Source organism: Pipistrellus kuhlii, unplaced genomic scaffold (genome assembly GCF_014108245.1).
Source record: "Pipistrellus kuhlii isolate mPipKuh1 unplaced genomic scaffold, mPipKuh1.p scaffold_m20_p_13, whole genome shotgun sequence".
In the NCBI taxonomy this organism is placed as follows: domain Eukaryota; kingdom Metazoa; phylum Chordata; class Mammalia; order Chiroptera; family Vespertilionidae; genus Pipistrellus; species Pipistrellus kuhlii.
Window position 1 is genome coordinate 27,935,183 of NW_023425438.1, and position 22,090 is coordinate 27,957,272.

A 22,090-nucleotide genomic window follows, 5' to 3' on the forward strand; every position below is an offset into this window, starting at 1 on the left:
TCCCTAACCCCACACAACTGTTCTCATATGCTTATGGAATGTTAGTATAGCCACCTAAGATCTGGGAGGTTAGGCATTATGTTGGTTCTGTTCATGCCTGGATGTCTCTTCCCTAGCACAGTACCTCACAATGCAGGGTTTTGAGGAGGAGGTCCATGGGAGAAAAGGGGGTTATCTGTAATCCAGCAATAAAGATATATTTTTTAAATAAATTATATCAGATTATTACACTTACTTAGAAAGGTTGCAAAAATAAGTTCTGTTGGTCAACTAAAGCTAGATAATTCTACATAGATTACGATTCAAAAACACAACAGTATTGGAAATCTGCAAAATTATCATCAGAAAGTAGAAAGTTGGGCCTGTCAAGATTAAAATGAGTTCCCAGCATCCCACAGGCTCTCTTTTCTGTGCCTCCCTCTCTTCCATGTTTGCCCTCACAGCCCCCCTCCCCCACGCTTTTTAAGCAACTATGCTTCTATTATTCTTATCATTTTCCTCCCTTGCCACAAAGCTCCATCTCCTCCAAAAGTTTCTTTCACTTTACCCCATGGAAGTCTTTTCATGTTGAAACTTTGTCATATCATAAAAAAAGGATATTTTCCTTTTTATGTCAGCAGTTCTGAGTATTGGTGGGTTTGTGGGCAGCATCTCCTTGGTACCCTCCGATCCTGAGAGTGCTGTGGAGAAAGAGGGCTTGGGTTAACTTAAAGGCTGAACTAGGATAAAGCATTTTCCTTACCTGATTCACAAAACAAGTCCAGCATAGAAATAAAGATGACAACAGACAACCAAAACAAGCCCTTTCTCCTCCCAATATTTTCTTCTTTGATCCATCTCGGCTGGTAGTCTCTTTCAAAGTCAAGAGACCTTTCTCTTCTCTCACTGTGAGGACACATCCAACTCTGAGCCCCTTCTCAGTGTGCCTGGCAGTGGCTGCCACACTGTGTGTTATTTAAGAAGCTCCTTTTGGCTCCATGCTCTGCAAAGCAGAGGAGCATATGGCCTTGACTGTTAAAAATATTCATGAGTCACGTTGCCCAGTACTGAAGAACAGCCACCTCAAGGGCAACTCTCCAACAGCTCATATTGGTTTACACCATGGAATGAAGAGCAGATGAAGTTCCAGGAGGTATTCAGAGGAGACAGAATGCAGTGACGCAAGTTAGAACCTGGTCAGTATGCTGGGCTGCATGTCCCTTCTGGAAAGAAGCATGGGGTGTTGGGAGACTATCAAAGTGAGGGATCCCACGCTCCAGCTCCATTTAGAGAACCAGTGATCTGCTAAACCCTTCTCTAGAAAGTCCTGGAACGGACTTGGAGGCAAGGGTTACTACATCCCTTGAATCCCAGGAGACTTCCCTCTTCTCTCCATGACCATGAGAAACTTACCTTGGCTCCTGGCTTTGGTTTGTTCCAGAAAACCACTTGCTCTTATAGCAGAAGATTCTTCCTTTCATGATTTTAAGGAGAGGTCTTTGCGTTTAGGAAACTTACGAAAAAGTTTAGGTTGTGGATGTTTGTTATTGTTTTGGTGGTTGTTTTTATTGTAAAAATTCTGAACGTCTCTGTGGAAATGCCCTAAGTGTGTTTGGCTTCTAGGGACATGTTCTGTGTTTTGTCAAAGTGTTCAATAAGCACAGTTAAGACAAAAAGGTCTGGGGGATAAAATGTCTTAGCTGTCAGGTGGTCTAAGAGTAGAATATAATAGGTTCATGATTTAGAATCCAGTGTGCTATTTGCCCTTTGTACTTCTTTCTATTACAAATTAATCGTTAGAGGGTTCTCTCTGAAACACCTCCCCCCCCCGCCCCACTGTGTATCCTGGTTCAACCTTCCCCTTGCCAGCAGCTGCACCTGACTATAATTTGGGGAACACAAATTGTAGTGGTTCCGCACTTTGTGACTCCTCTAATAAGTTAATGTCACTCCCATCTCCCGGCACAATTCACTTCAGAAAGGCTACACTGTATCATTAATGCATTAAAAAAAAAAAGTTGTGTTTTTAGACCGAATACCTGGAATTAGTTGGGAGCCTGATGATCCAAAACAGACTTTTTTTTTTTTTTTTTTTTTTTTTTTTTTTTTTTTTTTACAGAGCTTGGGAGCCCCGAGGAAGCAATTCTTATTTAAGCATCTGCATTATGAGAGAAGCCCAAGCACTTCAAAAGGTCTGTGCAGGATGTTCGAAATAGGCACCTTGCCAAACAGAAATTGAAACACATATACGTACTACACTGTTTGCCTTACAGAAATTAATTTTCAGCCAGCGGCACCTAGGATTATTTAATATTTATCTTTAGCTGCAGGAAGAAGAATCTATTACTTTATATGAGTTGATTTTATTATTTTACCTGAATGTTTCGGTCAGTTTTTCCAGTAGGAGACACTTACGGCTTCTCCTATGACCTGCCCACCACCCCCTTTTGAAGTTATTATTATTATTGAATGATTCAGAAGCCATGGGAAGATTCATTTTTAACTCACTTGATTTCCCCAGTCCGTTCCCTGGGGAAAAAATGATCAGATCCTTTCAGTGATGTGAGAAAAGGTCCTGGATCAGTTGAATGGCCTCTGGGGTGATAGCAGGTGTCACAGAAACAGGTTTAGGTCACAGGTAAAGAAGCTGGGTTCTAAAACCTCTTCCCACCTCTGTGACCTGGGAGAGAGCCCCTAATTTTTCCAGCGCCTCCCCCTCATTATCTGTTCCTAATTAGTTTAGAGTCAACAGTCCCTCCTCTGCTCATTCCCCCAGCGATGTGTCATTCTGAAATGCCACCGAGGTCCTACAGTTCCTCCTTCTGTTGCTGAAATTCCAGAGAGTTCTGTGCTATGTTGATCGCTATGTTGATCTTTGGCACCCGTGAAATGAAAGCACCGAGAAAGGAATTTGTCAGTGTGCTGAATACCAAAATGACTGATAGAGTATCGGGGGGACTTGAGTGTATAAAAAGCCACAATATTGCAAAGCACCTTGTAGATGGGAACTGTTAAATATCAATGGAGCATTGCTGTGTCTGCCACGTCAGCACTTCGCTGTGGCCACAGTGAGGGAGATGCTAAAATGTCATTTCATGGACCACATTATGGGCTGCTTACAATGAATATTCTGGCCATGGTTTATTACATTTTTGATAAATTGTAACTTCTCGGACCCAAATTTGGTTAGCTTATCTCTAGTGCCATTTAAATATCTTGACTTAAAAGACTGAATTTGCCCCAAAGATTTAATCATCCTTCAGCAGCGGTCTGTAACCATGTGGTACTAATTTAAATTACTGTAGCCATGGACAAGTCTCTATCCAGAAATTAATAAATGCAATTTATAAGGAATGTTAAGTAACAACTAACAATTTAATGCTTTGTGAGTTTCAGCCAAACTGATTAAACAATTAAAACAGATTTCTAGGGATAGGGGAAGAGATTTTTACCATAGAAGAGATAAACAGTTTGGGAATTGCATGCATTCTTTTAGACGTTTAAGATAATTAAATCCAAAACCTATGTTAAAATAACACTAAAGGTCTGGTTTAAATCAGTACTGGGGATTGCTAAGTGAAGAGTAGAACACCGTCCTCATGTCACCCCCTTGTTTTAAACAAAGCATTTGGGGATTCTCAGAGCACTGGGTCAATTTATAGAGCGAGCGATTGGTGGAGCAATATTGGCCTCAAGCACAAATGGGTGTATTCAATAGCACTTTCTTCTTACCGTGATGGTTTTAGGCTTTTACTAAGTGTACCTGGATATTGAGAATCTGTCAGAGTTTTTGTACAAACCTAAAACTTTCTTATACATGATTTTTCAGACTCTTATTTTTTTTAAAATGTAAGGGAATTTAGAGATCATAGTTGTTTTGATTTAATGTGCAGTAAGTGTAATATGTACATTTATGGGCTTAAGATAATACATTTTTGCAACCTGTCGTGAAGGGCTTATACATGTACAGTATAGGTATGTCTCTGTGATACAAAGATTAATAAAACATCAAAGCATTCTGTTTTCTGATGAAGAATTTTATAGGCAGCAAAAGCAGATGGGTAGCCCCTGAAAGAAATGACCATGAGATGCAAATAGATGTATTCCTTTTAGGGATAATTTTTTTTAATTACTTGCACAAATGACTAAAAAAGTGTCCACCAATCATCCTTTAAATTGTATCTGCAGCCCAGCAACCCTGGTGAAGAAAGACCCACTAGCTAACCCTTTGTGCCAGGGCCTCCCACCTTAACAGTGCAAATGCTGGATGGTGGTCTCCACAGGAAGGAGTGGAAATGTGGAAGTTGTTTGAGCTGGCCAGCTGTTTGGGGGCTAGGTTGATGCAAACTGAGTGTTCTGCTCAATAGGTTTAACGTTCATTATCTTCCATACTTTCTTCAAAATGTATTTTTTTTTTTTCTCAGAGGGAAGGCAGGGGAAGGTGAGAGGGTGGGAAGAGATCAACCAAAGACCTTATATGCATATATGCATAATCCATGGTCACAGACACTAGAGTGGTGAAGGCTTTGAGGGGGGATGGAGACAGGCTAAAAGGGTTCAATGGGGTAAAAAAGGGGACATATATAATACTTTCAACAACAAAGACTAAAAAACAATAATAAAATAAAACAAGAAATAAAAAGAAGTGCTTTTCTTCATATGATAACTAATTATCCTGGTTTGCTTGGGACTGAAAGGCATTCTGGGATGCAGCATTGTTAATGCTAAAACTAGGAAAGTCCCAGGCAAATCTGGATGAGTTGTACATCGTACCTTTTAACTTCTCTTATTTTCTTTATTTTGATGAGTCATACTGTCACCTATTCAATCATTCTGGACTTTTCTACTTATTTTTCCACATCCGACTTCCACTGAGTGCCATCAAGTATTTTATTCCTGCCTCTTCTCCAGATTCCCAGTTATTATCTTAGCTCAAACATTATCCTGGTTTTGCCCCAACTATTGCAGCTACTGCTGGACTTGCTCTCACCCCAATATCCTTATGATTCAGCTTCCAGTGATATTTCAACATATCTTATTGATTTTCTTTTTTTCTTTTTTTCTCTTTTTTACAGAGAGGAAGGGAGAGAAAAAGAGAGTTAGAAACATTGATGAGAGAGAAACATCAATCAGCTGCCTCCTGCACACACCCTACTGGGGATGTGCTTGCAACCAAGGTACATGCCCTTGACCAGAATCGAACCTGGGATCCTTGAGTCTGCAGGCCAATGCTCTATCCACTGAGCCAGAAAATGGTTAGGGCCCAGTGATATTTAAAATGCCTATTTACTTTGCTAAGCCTTCAGTGTTACTTATTACATACAAGCCAAATTTATGTACACAGGAAGAACGGAAGGCCTTCCAACAGCTGGTTCTAGTCCAAACCTCCAGGCTCACCTCCATCCATACTCCTTCTTCATCTCTATTCTAGCCAATAAGACCCACTTGGAGTTTTGTGAAGGCAGAATACTAATTCGCATTTGTAGACTTTTGGCTGTAATACCCTTCCCAGCCCCATTTGAGCTGGCCAGCAACTAACTATTTTTCATGACCCAGTCCAAGCAGCCCATTCCTTTATGAAATCCTTTCTGCCCCCAAATAAAGTTGACCACCACTAATTCTGTGCTAGACCATGCTACATATACTCATCATGTAACAGTTGTTTATTTTGCTATTAATTGTCCATTCTAGATTATGTAATCTTTTAGTGAAGGTAATATGATCTATTAATGTTTATTTCTAGGTTTCGGTGTCCAGTCTGACACAGAGCAGACCCTGGAATGTTGGTGGAATGGAAGCAGAATCTCTCTGTGTGCATCAGCAGCACAAAGACAGCAGAGCAATGTGTGTGGTGAGTCTCCAAGCATTTTGACAATGCCCTTCTCATAGCACCTGGTTGGAACTTGTAGTTATTGACTTGTTCATCATGTTACTATTGTAGATCTATTTGCTCATAGAGGAACTTCTACACATAGATTTTATGTCCACTTTAGATCGTTATTTTCTTATACTATATTCGTTTTGATTCAGATCTAGACAACTGTTGACAGCCTAACCAGCACTCATCTCTCTGCCCCATGCCAGGCCGTGATTCTTCCAAAAGAAACCTGTTTAATTCACGGTCCCATTTCCTCTGTGGGATTGCGTACTTCTGAAAAGGTTGCTTCTGTTCCCACAGGGGTGGCTTCTGGTTAGCCTAAAGCAATTAGAGTGGTCCCGTTCCCTAACACTCCATAAGGAGAGCTAGAAGTTCGGGCTTGTGACACAATTCTGGCCAATGAAATGTAAGACAAGTCTGTTGTGGGGGGGGTCTTTGGGAAATGTTCCCTCTTACAACAAAGGTACTGAGGAAGAAATGGTCTCATTATCCAGATGTCATCCTATTTATATGTGACACTTAAAACTACTATAGTCATGTTGTGACATTGAGGGAGGTCAACCTTTTGATGAAGCCCAACTCTGAGACCAGCATGGCATAAAATAGAAGGAAACTAATTCATATATATATATATATATATATATATATATATATATATATAGTAGTTGATAGTATTACAAATGTCTCCCATCCTCCCTTACCCCCTTTCTCCCAGTCCGTACCAACCCCTCAGGTCTTCACCCTATTGCCCGTGTCCATGCACTATGATATAAATAAGTTCTCTTCTTGTTCCCCCATTTCCACATTGAGGTATGTCAGTCTGTTTCATGCCTCCATGCAAATCTAATTCTTGATGTCATTATGGAGTCTCTGATTCTGTCCCAGCTAGAGTCCCCAACTTCCTTCTTCTAGATCTGTAATTATATTACATATGGCTAAAAGTCTCATAACTGACACAGATACATTTAGCATTGTAAACTGAGGAGCCCCCCCCCCCTTTTAAATACATATAAGAAGGTATGTCAAAGGGAAGGATAAAAATGCTTAAACTATGCTTGGAATAGAGGCAGAAGCCAAAATATCCACTTGAAATATTCAAATTCTACCTTTTGTTCAATACCTATGTTAATGAATCAATCACTGAATGAAGATTTTGTTGGAGAAATTATACTAAGTGATTGTAAGGAACACAAGCTCTAAGCAGTTGCAGCCTTTCTCTATATGAGCTAATGGTCTCATTAGTGAGCTGGGGCAATGATCTAAATGACTATATGATAAAAAGAAAGTAATAGATATTATAGCAGTGATAAGGATCTCACATTTGTTGAACAATTACTACGCATCAGGCACTGTCCTAAAGACTTTTATTTACATCAGCTATATTTCTCTCTCAAATGTTTTCCTCACAGAACACATCACCATCTAAAAATACTTATATAAGTCTCTCTCATTCAAAAAGTGAGATAGCGAGAAAGAAAACCACTATCTTTCCTGACATTGCTTTCCTCTCAAGATAAAATCTTATTTCCTTTTACAGACTTATAAATGTCAACAAGTTTTTTTAAGTAATGAACTTTATTTCTTAGAAGAGTTTTAAGTTTACAACAAGACTGAGCAGAAGGTCTTGAGATTTCCAATCTATCTCCTGTCTCCACACACACATAACCTCCCCTACTAATGATGGCCCCCACCATAGTGGCACATTTATTATAATCAACAAAATGATATTGGCACATCATTATTCCCCAAAGCCCATCATTGACATGAGAGCCCCCTCTTGGTGGTGTTCATTTTCTGGGTTTTTACAAATGTAGAATGGCAAATATTTGCCATTGTAGTGTCATGCAGAACAGTGTCACTGCCCTTAAAATCTCCTGTGCTCTGCCTATTCATTCCTCCTTCCCCTCTCACCAAGTTTTTTTTTTTTAATGAATGATACCTTCTTCTAGAAACCTTTGCATTTTCACATCATATTCACCCTTGATCACCTGCATTTATTTTCATTTCCCTCATTTTTTTGAAACTGCCCTGAAAAAGGTCATCATTGACGATATTGACAATTCAGTGCCTATACCTCTGCTACTAACCTCTTTTTTCCTCCCCTCAGCAGCACCATCATCTATCTATCCAGTTTACCTAAGCCAGAAAGCTCAAGCCCACACTTGGCTCTCACCTCTCTTTCTCTCACTTGTTAATTCTGTTTCCAAAAAATTCATTGCATAACCTTCTCCTGAAAGAAATACAGCTTTTTTTTGCCTTACCTTAGGCTTCCCTCACCACTACTTGGCACCACTGTAAAAACCCCCCAGCTTATTCTCATGCCAACCTGCACCCTGTCAGGGTCACTTTCTAGAACACCATTCTCTTCCTGGAAATGGTTGAAATGTTTTTAGTAGTACCTCTTTCTTGCAGAATAGCATCTAAACTCCTCAATTTGGCCTTAAAAGTCTTCACAATCCTGTAAAGGTGCTACCCTCCCAGGGTCATCTCTAGCCACTCCTCCTCCCTGCTCTCCTCCGCCTGCATGGAATCAGCCTGTGGCCTGAGCAGGTGCACGTTCATGGCTCTGGGACTTTACCTACTCTCTTCTCTCTGTATGGAATGCCCTCCCTTCCTTGTACAGGTAATGAGGCATATTGCAAATGTTTTTTGCTTTCCTGTCGATCTTTACACAGAACTTTTAACATATGTCTCACATGAAAACTATTTTGCTATGTTGTCAGCTTGTCTATGTGCCTGATCCTTTCTCTTAAATGTGACTTTTTGAGACTAGGAACTCTGCTTCATTCTGTCTTATTCATCAGCATTCCTAGCACTTGGTGCAATGTCTAGTACTTAAGAAATGTGTGTTGAATTAAGGCAATTGTGATGGTGTGAACAGAGTGTGATGGGAGCTCTGAGAGGGAGCAATTGGAAGGGGAGTTTTATTGATTCATTTATTCAACAAATATTTTCAGAATACCTACTGGGCCAGGCACTCTTCTAGGCACTGAACATAACAATGAACAAATAGAAGAATATCTTTTCCTTATGGGACATAATATTCTATCCTGATGGGCGATGACAGATACAGTGAATTTGGCAGAGGACAAGGACCAGGAATGAATGAAAAGATGAGAGAGATAAAGGACATAGGGAGTGGTTAGGGCTACTGGACAGTCTGGGTCCTACACAAATGCAGATATTTAAACTCACATTAAAATAACAGTAAGAAAAGCTACATGTGACCTAACCCACTGAACATATTTGGGGGACATATTGGCCACTTGACTATCTCCTTATGGTTCTTGGTGCAGAGACATGTCTATCCCAGATTCTGTTCCTTGAAAAAGCAGGGAGAGGCAATAGATTCCTCAACCCTGGCAGAATTCTGGCAGATCAAGTCTGCCTTGATCACAGTGCCTCATTTTGCCTTATCCTCTTTACCCTGTACTTGTAGCTTTGTAATTTATCAGCAGCCAAAAGTTGTTCTGAGAAAATGGTCCAGTCCCATTCTTTGGAAAAAATATCTTGTGCTTGGGAATCAAAGGCTCAGCAATGAGTGTGCAAAGGGTAAAAAAAATATGCAGGTGCTGTCAGAGTAGGTTCAGAAGTTTGGTGTGTTAAAAATATCTCTTGCAATCAGCCTTTTAAGGGAATAGGAGAAAGAAATGCATGCCATTAATATGTGTAGGAGTGACTAGATGGCAGAAAAATAAAATCATAATATTTTAAAGTTGAAGAGACATTTAAAGATAATTCTAGAATAACTTTTTCATCTTATAGGGAGGAAAAGTCAAGCTCAGGAACTAGTAACTTAAAGAGGTCATGAACCTGAATTTATTAAAATAGTTAATCATTTACTTCCTTTCCATGATAGTAACCAAGGAGTGTGAAACAATAGAAATGGAATAAGGTCTCTGGCCAGCAGATTGTTGGTGCTTTTTCAAATTTCTGTGATCTCAGTACCGAGCTTTTAATGGGAAAGAGACATATGGCAGAGGTAGCTGGAGATTCTTATAGTCCATAAGAATATGTACGGATGATGTGTGAAATACATGTAACTCCAGCCTAAAAATTATAGCAAGAGTTTGCAAAATTATAAGTTTTGATGGTATTATGGAGAATAGCATTGCTTATTTCATCCAATTTAAGTCACCCATTCATTCCTTCATTCACAAATGCTGAACCCTTCCTATTATTTATTTCTGAGCTAAGGGCTGTAGAGGACATAATGTAGCAGAGAGATCCCAGTCCCTTGGAGAGCCAGTTGTGTAGGAATGTTATTTGCAAATGAAGGGAAAATCTGGACCTTGAAGAATAGTTTGCACCAGGTCAAGCAAAGTGCTGTGTTAAAAAGACTGCCACACCCTTCCTAGCCATGCTGACCATGCCTCCTGCTCATGAGGAATCCACTGAAGATCCTTCTCCCTCAAGCAAAGGTAACCAACTTAGCAGATATTATGAAGAGGTCTTCTGCTTCTTTCAAAGTTATAAGACCAAGTGACGTACCCTGTGCCTGTGTTACAAAGCTTCTTAGTGATCAAGTGGCAGCCATTCTCTGCAGCCATTGGCTCCCAAGAAGCAGGCATTTCCATTCTTCTGCAACACGAAGAAGAATCCGCAGCCTGCCTAAATCAACCGTCTGTGTGTTGCTTGGGAATTGTTATGAGACGTACCCCTGACAAGAGCTGGGGTGCCCAGCCAGCTTCCCTTTATCAGATGGGCCAGTGCCAATCATCATTGTTCTTACAAGGTGATAGCAGGAGCTGCTCCCTGTGAGGAAATGGTGGCGCTCTGGCAGGGTCACGGTGGTGTTAAGATGCGCAGCATTTGTCAGGTTTTGCCTAGAACTTCTGGAGGCTCAGTTATGAAACTTGTTAATTGAGCTATAAATATAGCTACAGCCTTTGCCTTCAGTAAGGCAGCGTGTTAATTTGGGTTTGGCAGGGGGATGGTGCAAGCTGCCAATGTTATGTTAGGATTAGTAACGTGCAGTACATTTTAACTCCACTTCCCATGTGCCGCGCTTTCCTCCTGTTTGTTATCTTTGTGAGGGAGGGAGAAGGGAAAGCAAGCTCATCGTCACGGGCATCTGACGTGAGGGATATTTATCTGCCGGCCTGCTTTGCACCTTACAAGTCTCCAAGTAGCAGGAGTGAAAAAGATAAATGCAGAAAATCGTGTCCAGCACCCAGAGGGCTGGGCCACAGCCTTCTGCCCTGAGATTAGCATAAGCGCAGTGGCCCACGGGGAGGAGGCACTTGCTCTTGCTCCCTCCAAGGAACTCCCTCGATGGAGGACATCTCTGTGTATACACTGAGATGGAAGTGGCAGTGATAAATATCTGTCCCCCTACAATAAAAACATGTTCTCTCTTATTTTTTTACACACATAGAATCAGGTAGGATGGAGAGGGTTCATTTGTTTGTTTCCTCCTCCTATCTTGTTATTATGGGATAAATGTGTCCCTTGCTCATCTCATGAAGGAAAAAAAAACACGAGGATTTTAAACTGTATGTAAAAACAGCTTTGGTTGTGTACTTGTACTATCAGAGGAAAGGAAAGGGTGCTTCAGGAGCGGTTATCACCCTGACTGTGTAGGGGTACTTGATCTGTGTTAGTCAAATAAACGAATGAATGAATGGGTGGGTCTCAGTTAAACAGAGTTTTGAGAGAGTGTTCTTTGCAAATTAGCTAATCGGCCATGTCTGCTTTCTTTTCTTAAAACACACCAGTGACCTGGAAATAGGTTGGCAAAAATGGAGAATTCTGTTTGTTGGCAAAGCGGTAGAGGAAAAGAGATCCCTCCCAGCTAAATAGTGTCAAACATTTGTTTGTTTTTTTCTAAAGCACCTGGCCTGAGTAAAAATGTGAAAGAATGTAGAAGTCTAACATCTGGGCGGGTCTCTCTGGAGACAGCTCTGATTGCATTTCCCTCCTTGCGAAACCTTAGAGAGAGATCAGCTTGAACTAAGCATTTTTTGTTTTCCTTCCTGCTTTCGCCTTCATGGGCATCACTCACCTTCGATAGGTAGAAATTTCCACTTCTTTTTGTTTTTTTGTTTGCTTGCTTGTTTCATTGGGGTCTGCTGTCTTCTTTCCTTCTTGGGTTGAGCTCTAGAACTGAAGAGCTCATGGCTACAGAAATGTGCTCAACCCGAATGAAGATTCTATTAATTTTTTTTTGTTTGTTTCACAAGGAAACTGCAGCCTGCCTCAACCACACCAGCTGTTCATTGTATTTTTCTTAAGTCCTTTTGATAGTCTTTTGAAATGCATTTTATAACCCATCTGGTAACCTTGCTGCTAACCAACAATTATAGTCTGACATCTGAATACAAATAATTTGGGACAAGCCACAGTGGTACATGGAAACTTAGAAAACAACATCTCCCTCAATATATTCCTTACTAAAAAACATTGTGAAGGAATGATTATAGCCTCACTAAGTTCTACAAGCTGTTCATTTTTTGAAAAATTTTACCAACCTAGGGATTGGGAAGTTGAGAGCACAAGAATAATAATAACAATGATAAGGAAGGTACAGGCTATGCCAGGCAGTCAACCTTTCTTCTGCTCCACCCCATTCACAAACCTGACACAGCTTGGACCAACATGAATTCCAACTGTTGGAGGTGGGCAGAGAGTGGGTGCTATTCACAGGACAGTTACTCTGGAGACGGATGAATCTGGAATCACATTGATAGGATTCTTAGAGTCTGAAGCAGGGCTGCTATAGGCAGTTGTGGGTTTTTGTACTTAGGCATCAGGCTGAGGAGGCAAGTGTGGGCTGGAATCTAGCCCTGGCCTTGCTTGTCAAGCTGTGTGTCTCATCCTGGGGCCGCATCAGCCAGTGGAGAATGCCTTTCTGCAGTTCATCTGCCAGGGTGGAGTGCCTTCTCATAACTCGCACAAAGATGCCCTGTGTGGCCGAAACCAGTTTGGCTTAGTGGATAGAGCGTCAGTCTGCAGACTCAAGGGTCCTTGGTTCGATTCTGGTCAAGGGCATGTACCTTGGTTGCGGGCACATCCCCGTTAGGGAATGTGCAGGAGGCAGCTGGTCAATGTTTCTCTTTCATCCATGTTTCTAGCTCTCTATCCCTCTCCCTTTCTCTCTATGAAAAATCAATGAAAAAAAAAAAAAGTCCTGTGTGCAAGACTTGGCTGGAAATAACTCTGAAGAGGGATTGGGCCTCTCCTGCCACTGTTGTGTATCTGGAACTCTCTTGGGCTCTATCAATCCCCCTCTGTTCACCTGCCCACCCCTCCATCTCCATTGGTGGTAAGAGGAGTGAACTATCTGGTGGGGGCCTGGAAGGAGAAGCCAAGCCTGGAGAGCTCTACTGTCTTTCTGTAGGGAACCAGCTGCCAGCAGGGAGCACATCTCCTGCAGGTGGAGAGCAGACAGAGGCCTGACTAGTGCCAGCATCTCTAATTCTAGGTGGCTCACTTTCCAACATTCCCAACCCTGCTTTCAAATTCAGTAAGAAAGGTTATCATATGCCCCTGCCCCCCCCCCGACCCCCACCCTTCTTTTCACTCTTTTGTCCCAATTTTGTAGTTGGTACAGAATTCAGAAAAAGGGATGCTATTTATTGGGCTCCCACCAGAACCTCAGAGACTATATAATTCCCCATCCATTCCTCTCTCCCACCCCCAACATACTTTTAACAGAATTGTTTTTTCCAGCAAAAGCCATGGACTTGGTGGGCCTTTGGCCAGACCCCGCCTACATCATGTTTGGTTTGGTCCTCAGAGTGTCTTTGGAAAATAACTGTACCAAAATTTTAAAATGGAAGATTGCATGTACACATCAGAATTTCTGGCCCTTCTTAAAAAGTAAAATTGGAAAATCTGGCCACTTTGGGCCTGCCTCTCCACATGGCAACAATCAGCATGATTTGCTCTCCCTTTTCCACGGAGCATGCACCCTTCAGCTTACTGCTGTCCCCTCCATTCTCTATTGGCTCTTGGGCTGAGGGCGGGTGTCAGTCACCATCTATCATTTCACCCAGCTTTTGTTTTGAAGTAAATAAATGTCTTTTACTTATCCCTTTCAAAAAGTCGATCAGGAAGAGTTCCTTTATGAAGACACACGGGAGATAGCAAATGTCTTTCTGGAATCATAAATTATTTCCATATGTTGAAAGTATATATATATTTTTTTCCTGGCTGATTCACACATTATGCTACCTAGCTGGGTCCTATAATCAGTTGGGATTTATTTAGCACTTTTCAGAGAAAGTCTTTGTTCCTTTCAAAATATAATCAATGAAAAGGAATTTGCTGCTTCCGTAGCCAGATCATTCTTCCACATGGAAACTCTTCCTTATCTTAACCTGGTACATGCCCCCTGCACCTTGCTCATAATTATATTGGCTCAGCCATCTGGTGTCCAAGGACAGATAATGCTGTTGATAGAATTGTTCACTTATGTTCCTTGAGGGGCTCTCCCTTTGGATGTAGTAGAATTTCACTTCCTCCAACCCTGAAAGCTGACCATGACACAGCTCTTGACTCTGATAGACCTCTTGGAAGCCCTTATAGATGTGGAAGGTTATTACTTGTTCCTCATTTTATTTATTTTATTTTTTCAGGGATAAAATTCCACTTAACACATGCTTATGTGTTTTTTAAATATGCAGCAAATTCCCATCCCAATCATTTGTAAGAAAATTTCTCTTAAGATGATTATTTCTATGATCAGTTCTGCCAACAGCTGTAGAACACTCTAGAACAGGATGGAATTTGCTTTGAGGCCAGAACAAGGACAGTGTGACCCATTCCTTATTTAAGAATCCATTCATTCTGTGCCCGTTTGCCCTTTTATCCTCCCTGAGTTGTTTCTGATAGGGCCACCGAGAAGTATGTCACAGAGTACAGCTGCTGTTCATAGCTGGGAAGAAGAAAGGTTACTTTTCAAATCTCTCATTGAGTTTCTGCCATGCTCTCCACTCTTTTTGAACTTTCTGGGGTATGGAGCTTTTACCTGTAAGCCTTGGCCTATTTGGGGGAGCCCTAAGGTTTACTGACCAGTGTGCAAAGGAGCGCTCCCTTTATTGGTTCTGACGTTGTCTTTTGAAATTCAGGGAACATCCTCTGCTTCTAGTGTTCTGATAATTCCAATCTTCGATTTTATGAACCTTCCCTATCTTACCAAGAAAAGACCGTCTTTTCTATTTAGGGATTATTCATATGGATTTTTAAATATTCTTGATTATTCATCAGAATTAATATAGTATTAATATATTTTAAAAATAAATTTACACCCACCTATCTAATTATCTATGTTAGTATCTTCTTTACTGTTTCTACCTCAAAGTGGATGTTGTGGAGTGGTAAGGAGGAACCAAATTGGAACTACAAATAGGAAACACATTCTGTTTCTTCTCCCTGCAAACCCTCCCCTCCTCCGGCCCATGTTTAGGCTAATGGAGAAAAGAAAGCTCAAGGTTCTGAGGATCAAAGTGAAACACTGGGCTCATCACAGGTATTTCAGTGGGAAAACTATTTTGATCTAGATACTGAGTATAACTGGAATATGTACAGTAGAACTTGAAATTCTGCAGTAAGAAGGCTCTCTTTCCTGGAGGTGGCTAGACTATTGACTTGTCTAAGTCCCACTTTACTGGTTATAAGATGTCTACTCTACCTACCTCACTAAGGTGATCTAAGAGTCATATTCAACTTGGAAGCATTCCTTTAAAGTGGACCACCATGAATGTGCTAAATTCAGAGTATAGGCATATTTTTAGGAAGGGAAGATTTTCCTAAAATCTTTTTGGGTGACCTCAGTTGGCCCCTGCCCTATCATCCCTCTTTCCATAGCCCTTTACAGAGAATGACCTTAAATAATGAGGTTCATCTACCATATCAGGTAATCTTTAGCTTTCTCCTTGCTTAAAATTGAAATGCCTGAGGAATTCAGTATCCTTATATCCCTTCCTTGGCTTCTGCTGAGTTTATGTGAGAAGTCCCTTCCATCACAGGAAGGACCTAAAGAAGATAAAGTCTGAGACAGCAGGAACTCCAGCTTTTGGCCTGGCTCAGACACTGGACTTTTCTGGTGTGGGTGCCTCAGTGGGAGGACCATGGCAACCAGGGATACCAAGACACTGGAGGCGTTGCTGATAGGACAGGGTGGAGAATGAAGGTTTCCAAGAGCTGTTGGCAGACCACTCCTGCACCAAAATCTCCTTTCTTTGTTCTCCGCAGTAGGACATGCCTCTTCATTCCATCTTCCACTTCTGTTTTATTTTTCTTTGAACAAGCATGATTTAAGAATCCTGAATATATTGCCAAGACCAATTTGGCTTAGTGGATAGAGCGTCGGTTTGCGGACTGAAAGGTCCCGGGTTCGATTCCAGTCAAGAGTATGTACATTGGTTGTGGGCACATCCCCGGTAGGAGGCAGCTGGTCGATGATTCTCCCTCATCGATGTTTTTAAGCTCCCTATCCCTCTCCCTTCTTCTCTGTAAAAAAATCAATAAATATAAATAAATAAATAAATAAATAAATAAATAAATAAATAAATAAATAAAGTGTTAAGTAAAAAAAAAAAAAAAAAAAAAAAAAAAAAAAAAAAGAATCCTGAGTATAATTCCTGATAACTAGGTAGTTGGTTAATAATATTTTCTTAGAGCAGGGACTAGCTGTGTTCCAGTTTATTTCCTGGATCCTTGGGCGTTTGCTGTGTGTTATTTTCAGCAGCTTTGGGAACCTATTCTATGTCCAGTAGAAATAAAGTTTTCCATCCGGCTATCCTTTCTGAGGTGGGAATGCCTGGAAATCATTGCTGCCATCTTAGTTCTCATTTGTTAAATGTGAATTATTTTGAAGTCAGGCCAGCTATGCTGTGGACTGAAATGGTGAGGGGGAAAGAAAGAATTCCAGGTGGTCTAGTCAATCCTTTCTGGGAAAGTAGATCGTATGTGAACACAGGGCATAAATGAATCAACAGATATTACCTTTTCATGTGTCCTCCCATCCTAAGTTTATTCGGTGTAATAAGAATATATGGGCTGGAGGGGAAGACTTTGTGATCTATGCCTCAGATTTATTTCCACTCCCTGGAGTCACCGCTTCTCTAACCTTGCTCTGCCCCGCACCATCCTTCATCCCTCCAAAGTAAATAAATGGACTTCTCTTCAGCTTTCTTTCTTAATTAGCTATCAAAATTTGAGGTGTCACCCAGACTTTGAAGGCCCTCTGACACTGTTTTAAGGATGTGGGGGTTGCCTTGCTGTCCTTGACCAACTCGCCCTCTTCCATCAGCTCTCTCTGTGTGCCTGCTGCACACGTGCATTTTCTACCCGGCTCCTACCTGCTCCAGAGATGGCGAAGCTCAGGGCCTCTGTTTGTATATAGAGCTGTCTGAAATGCACTCGGGATCTCTTGAGGTGAAAGGAGTTATATAAACAGAGGATGTTATTATGGTTTCTTACTACAGATGGAAATGACTGGGTATTCTCAAAATAAATAACATTTCACATTTTTATAGATCTGCAACATAATATGTGTGTGTGTGTGTGTGTGTGTGTGTGTGTGTGTGTATGTATTTATATTCTTTCCATCTTGAATACACAACCTCATCTTCCTCAGCACTTAGACAATCCATTCATTTTGCCTCCTGCCTTTTTGATTCTCTTCTTAAGAATTTATTTAATTGTTGCCAGCATTTGGAGAGTTAGGATGAAGCCGTTATAGGCTTCCTGCTAGTTCCCGCCAGATAAGCCTGCCTGGGCTGTAGCAGTTAGGAGAGCTGAGTGCTGAAAACACTCAAGTTCTCTTTTTCCACTTCCCCTCTAAGGACAGATCAATCGGCTTGGGGCTCAGTATAATTACCAATGGAAGACTTCCTAGAAGAGGTGCCCAGAATCAGAGGATTCGGGGTAGGATACCTAGATTCAGAAGTTGCTTGCTTAGTTGTTTTGGATGTTTCCCTCCTCCTTGTACTGATCTGTGCAGTATTCACTTTCTTTGAATTCTGGAGGAAAAGCATGTCATGATTCATTTATGCATAGGTCCACTTCCAGGAAAACTAGCTAGCGAGTCTAGGTAAATGAAGGGTAGGATTATCACTTTCACAACTGTGCCAACCCCCCAAGGAAAGTCCTGAGCTACTGGGACCCCAATGCCCAGGGTTTGCCGAAAAAAAGCAAAGATGACAAATATTTTTCTGGAGCCAGGGAGGAGGAAGATTGGCATCCACAAGTCCAGGCAACACAAGGCAGACAACATCTGGTTTGCCAACTCCACCTGGCTCTAATAAAGGACTGGCTTTTTTCCTTGGCAGTGGCTGGTGGGAGAGCCAGACAGAAGCCAACTGCCCCAAGGCTAGCCAGTCCTGATGGAAGGAGTGAAGGAAGGAGAGGTATCCGGGTGAGAGGGCCTCAGGCCCTCAGTATGGTGCTGAGAAATGGCTTACTTGGGGGAATTCAGGCCAATTAGAGAGTGATCCTTTCACACTCCACCATCTGGAGATGCCTGTAAGGGGCTCAGCCTCTAATTGGGAAGCCATCCTAAATGACAACATCCAAATTTTAAGAGGATTTGATAAAATGTTAAACTAAGATTTATTGAGTGCCTAATACATAAGCAGGCTCTTAGGTAGGTACTAGGATCAATAACAACAATAATTATAATTATGCTAATAACAACATGATAAAGATTGATAACTTTTAATATACCAGATTCTGTTACATGTAGCAACCCATTTAGGCTTTCCAATCTTCTGTAAGGTATGCACTATTGCTATTACCGTGTTCCCCAAAAATAAGACATCCTCTGAAAATAAGACATAGCACATGGAAAGATAAGACATCCCCTGAAAATAAGACCTAGCGCAACTTTGGGAGAAAAAAAATTAATATAAGACACTGTCTTATTTTTGGGGAAACAGGGTATCACTCTCATTTTAGAGGGAGGAACCCAAGATTTAGGGAATTTAAGTTAATACGCCTCAGGTCACAGAATTAGGTGATATCACTGGGATTTGAACCCAAGCAGACCATAGTCTATATTCCAGATTATGCTGAAAAGTGAATGGTCTGTACTTAGGAACTAATCGTGTACTAAATGAGGTAGACATGAAAGAGTATACATAGTAAAGCTGAAAGTAATTCCACTATGATGCACTGTGCAACAAAGCAGATTCAGATAAAACATGATTGGATATTGGATTTCTTTCCTAGCTTTAAAATTACCTATCCTGAAAAATTAACTACATAATTCAACTTGTATTTTTAAGATTAAATTTTCTGGACTGCACTCAGAGTAATACAGAGGATTCTCACTGTATAGGAATGGTAGCTGATCTGCTTAGTGTATAATAGTGACTTTCATTGACCATGTATCATGAAGTCATTAACGGTTCTTACAAATATCCAAGAAAAGTAAATAATATCATTGATGAAGACCATGAAGCTTAAATGATCCACTCAAAGTTTAGAGTTAATAAAGTAGTAGAGCTGGAATTAGACCAGGGACAGAATAACCCTCAATTCCATGCTTTCTTTGCCAAGCCATCCACATTTCCTCTCTCCAGTAAAGTGGGATGGAGGAAAAGACTGTGTACATGGTACCATTACTGAGAAGAGGAAGCATATTTAATTCTGAAAGGAGTTTGCATTGGGAAGAGGGGAAGAGGGAGCTAACACTTACTGAGTTTTTCCTATGTGCCAGTCCACTGTCCTGGGCACTTAGCATGTATTCTTTTATTTTATCTTTGAAAAAACTGAGTCTAGATTTATGGACAAATAGAAATGTTTCAAAGAGACAGTAAGGAGAGGTGGCTATTTCAAAGAGAGGGAATAGTATGGAATAAGATATTGAGACATGGCATATTATAGTGTGTTTGTGGGTATTAAAATCCTCTTGGTATTATGGGAGCCTAAATAAAGTGCAGGATTAGCGGGCACATTTGTGGGGGATGGAAATGGCAGTGATTGGAGAGGAGGTCTTAAAGACAGAGCAACAGTGACATACTGGTGGCCTTGAACCTAGGAATGTAGATCTTTTCTTGAAGACCTCAGTTGGGTGGTAGAGTGAAGGGAGAAACAATTCCAGGTGGAAATTTAATGTCCCTAGAAATATCTTGAAAAGTAGAGCTATTATCCTATTTCTTTTAAACCAATAAGGAAACAAGTTCAGTTAGAAAGACAAAGGAATTTATCCAAGGCCATGCAGTGTGTAAATGGCAGAGCTGGACTTTGAACCCACTTCTTTCTGGCTCAAAAACCCACATTTGTTTTACAATCCCAAGACTTTTTGAAGTAGCTCCATTGCAGAGATTGGAAAGGAAAGGAATGGAAAGCAAGTGGAGAGAAAGTGCCCAACAGCTTCAGACCTGATCATTCAAGATTGTCCTGTTGCCAAAATAAATTGCTTTCTTCATAGAGTTTTTTTTTTATATTGACGCTCCTAATATTACTGTGGCCACTATGAATTTTTAAAAATGTCTATCAAGATACCTAGTGTTGTAAGATGAAGTCACACAAGAGCATGAGGAAAATAACCACTTCAAGCACAAGTGAGCTTCTCTAATTTCTCCTGCTAGCTAGCTGGGCACTGTTCTACATTTAGAAAATAAGACCGCCTAATTGCTGGTGCAGGTCCTACGTGCACAATGACACTGAATGAGGACAAAAAGCTTACCAGCAGTCCACTCACCTAGTCCCAGCACTGAGTGTCTCCATCTGGAGAAAGAGACCCATTTTCTGCCCATACAAAAGTGCCATGTGGGTTCACAGAAGCCATCCACAGGATGCATCAGTAAATTGGCATAATAGTTTGATCTAGGCTCTACACTTTATATCAAGGAGTACCACCTTAACCATTATTTGCATAGTTTGCATAAAAGGTAGCATTTAACTTCATGTTTAATGATGCTATGCCAAATTGTTGTTAAACTTCCTATGCACTAAATAATCTTGATTGACACTCTAGATTATATTGTTGTTGTTTTTTTGGTTTTTGTTTGTTTGTTTGTTTGTTTTATGTCGTCCTAGCTAGTATGGAAAAGGTTGTGGCATCAGAGTTGGAGAATTTATTTCTCTACTCAGTAGTGGCTGAACTTTGCCATGTTACTCAAAGCTCCACTCTACTCAGCTTTGAATCAGACATAATAATACCTACATTACGGGATGTTTCATGGGCAGTGTCTGACTGGGAGTAAGTGCTAACAAGTGGTCATAGTAGCATGTGTTTATGTTATATGTTACATAGCAGCAGAGTCAAGACAACACAGATGAACCTCACCCAACCTAGTTTGGATCTGCATCACTCCAGATCCTGCCAGTGACAGGTTTTCTCCAAGAACAAATAATGGATATGGATCCAAAAATGGGAAGTTGTATGGGAGACATAAGGGCCGGTATTCTAGGTGTCTAAACTCCATACTATCTTCAGTGCACTTATAAAATTAATATAACATGTGCAATGCATAAAGCTACACCTTAATTTACATATATATAGTTAGGTTACATATTCATATAAGTTTCTAAATTGCCTCCTTCCAGACTTTGCTCAAATGTACCTTCTCAGGGTGGTCTACCATGACCACCCAACCTAAATTCCAACCTTCCCCACAGCACTCCTCCTCCTCCTCTCATTTTTCTTCTTAGCATTTTTACCTTCTAATATGCTACTTAGTTATTATTTTGTTCATGTTTTGTTCCCCCCCCCTCCAGAATATGTGCCCATGAGAGAAAGGATTTTGATCTTTTATCTTAATAGCCTTCTTTTCCAGTGCCTGGGATTAGTAGGAGGTCATTAGTGAAAAAGGAAATTATATTATTGTTCCCTTTCTCCCCTAATTTCCAGGATCTAGCAGCTTATTTTACATAAACTTGTCCATAAAATGCTTTTCTTAAACAGTCAAGATGCAATTTCAGATGTAGGAGCTCTAATTAGTATACTCAAAAATTATACTTGACCCATCATTTATGAAAACAAAAGTAATTTTTCAATTGTCCAGAAAAACACAGTTTCTCTTGGGATGAGAGGCCTGAAGATTGCCTTTGTCTATTTCATGGAAATATATAAAATTGAAAGTATCTCTCCCATCTATGATTTCCTTCCCACAGTATCATTAGAGGCTTCTAAGATTATAATGTCAGTCTGAGGTATTGCCTAATAGATAGTAATTAAAGACTTAAATCTCTACACAAACAATGCAGTGATATTGCTCTGATAGTGGAAAGCAAAAACAAAGTCCAACTGCTCCAAATCTCTCAATGTGACATACTTGT

General features: G+C 40.7%; 1 pseudogene; it reads left to right on the forward strand.

Moving 5' to 3' along the window:
* LOC118717762 overlaps positions 1-22,090 on the forward strand; it is a 231,881-nt pseudogene that overhangs the window by 36,002 nt on the left and 173,789 nt on the right.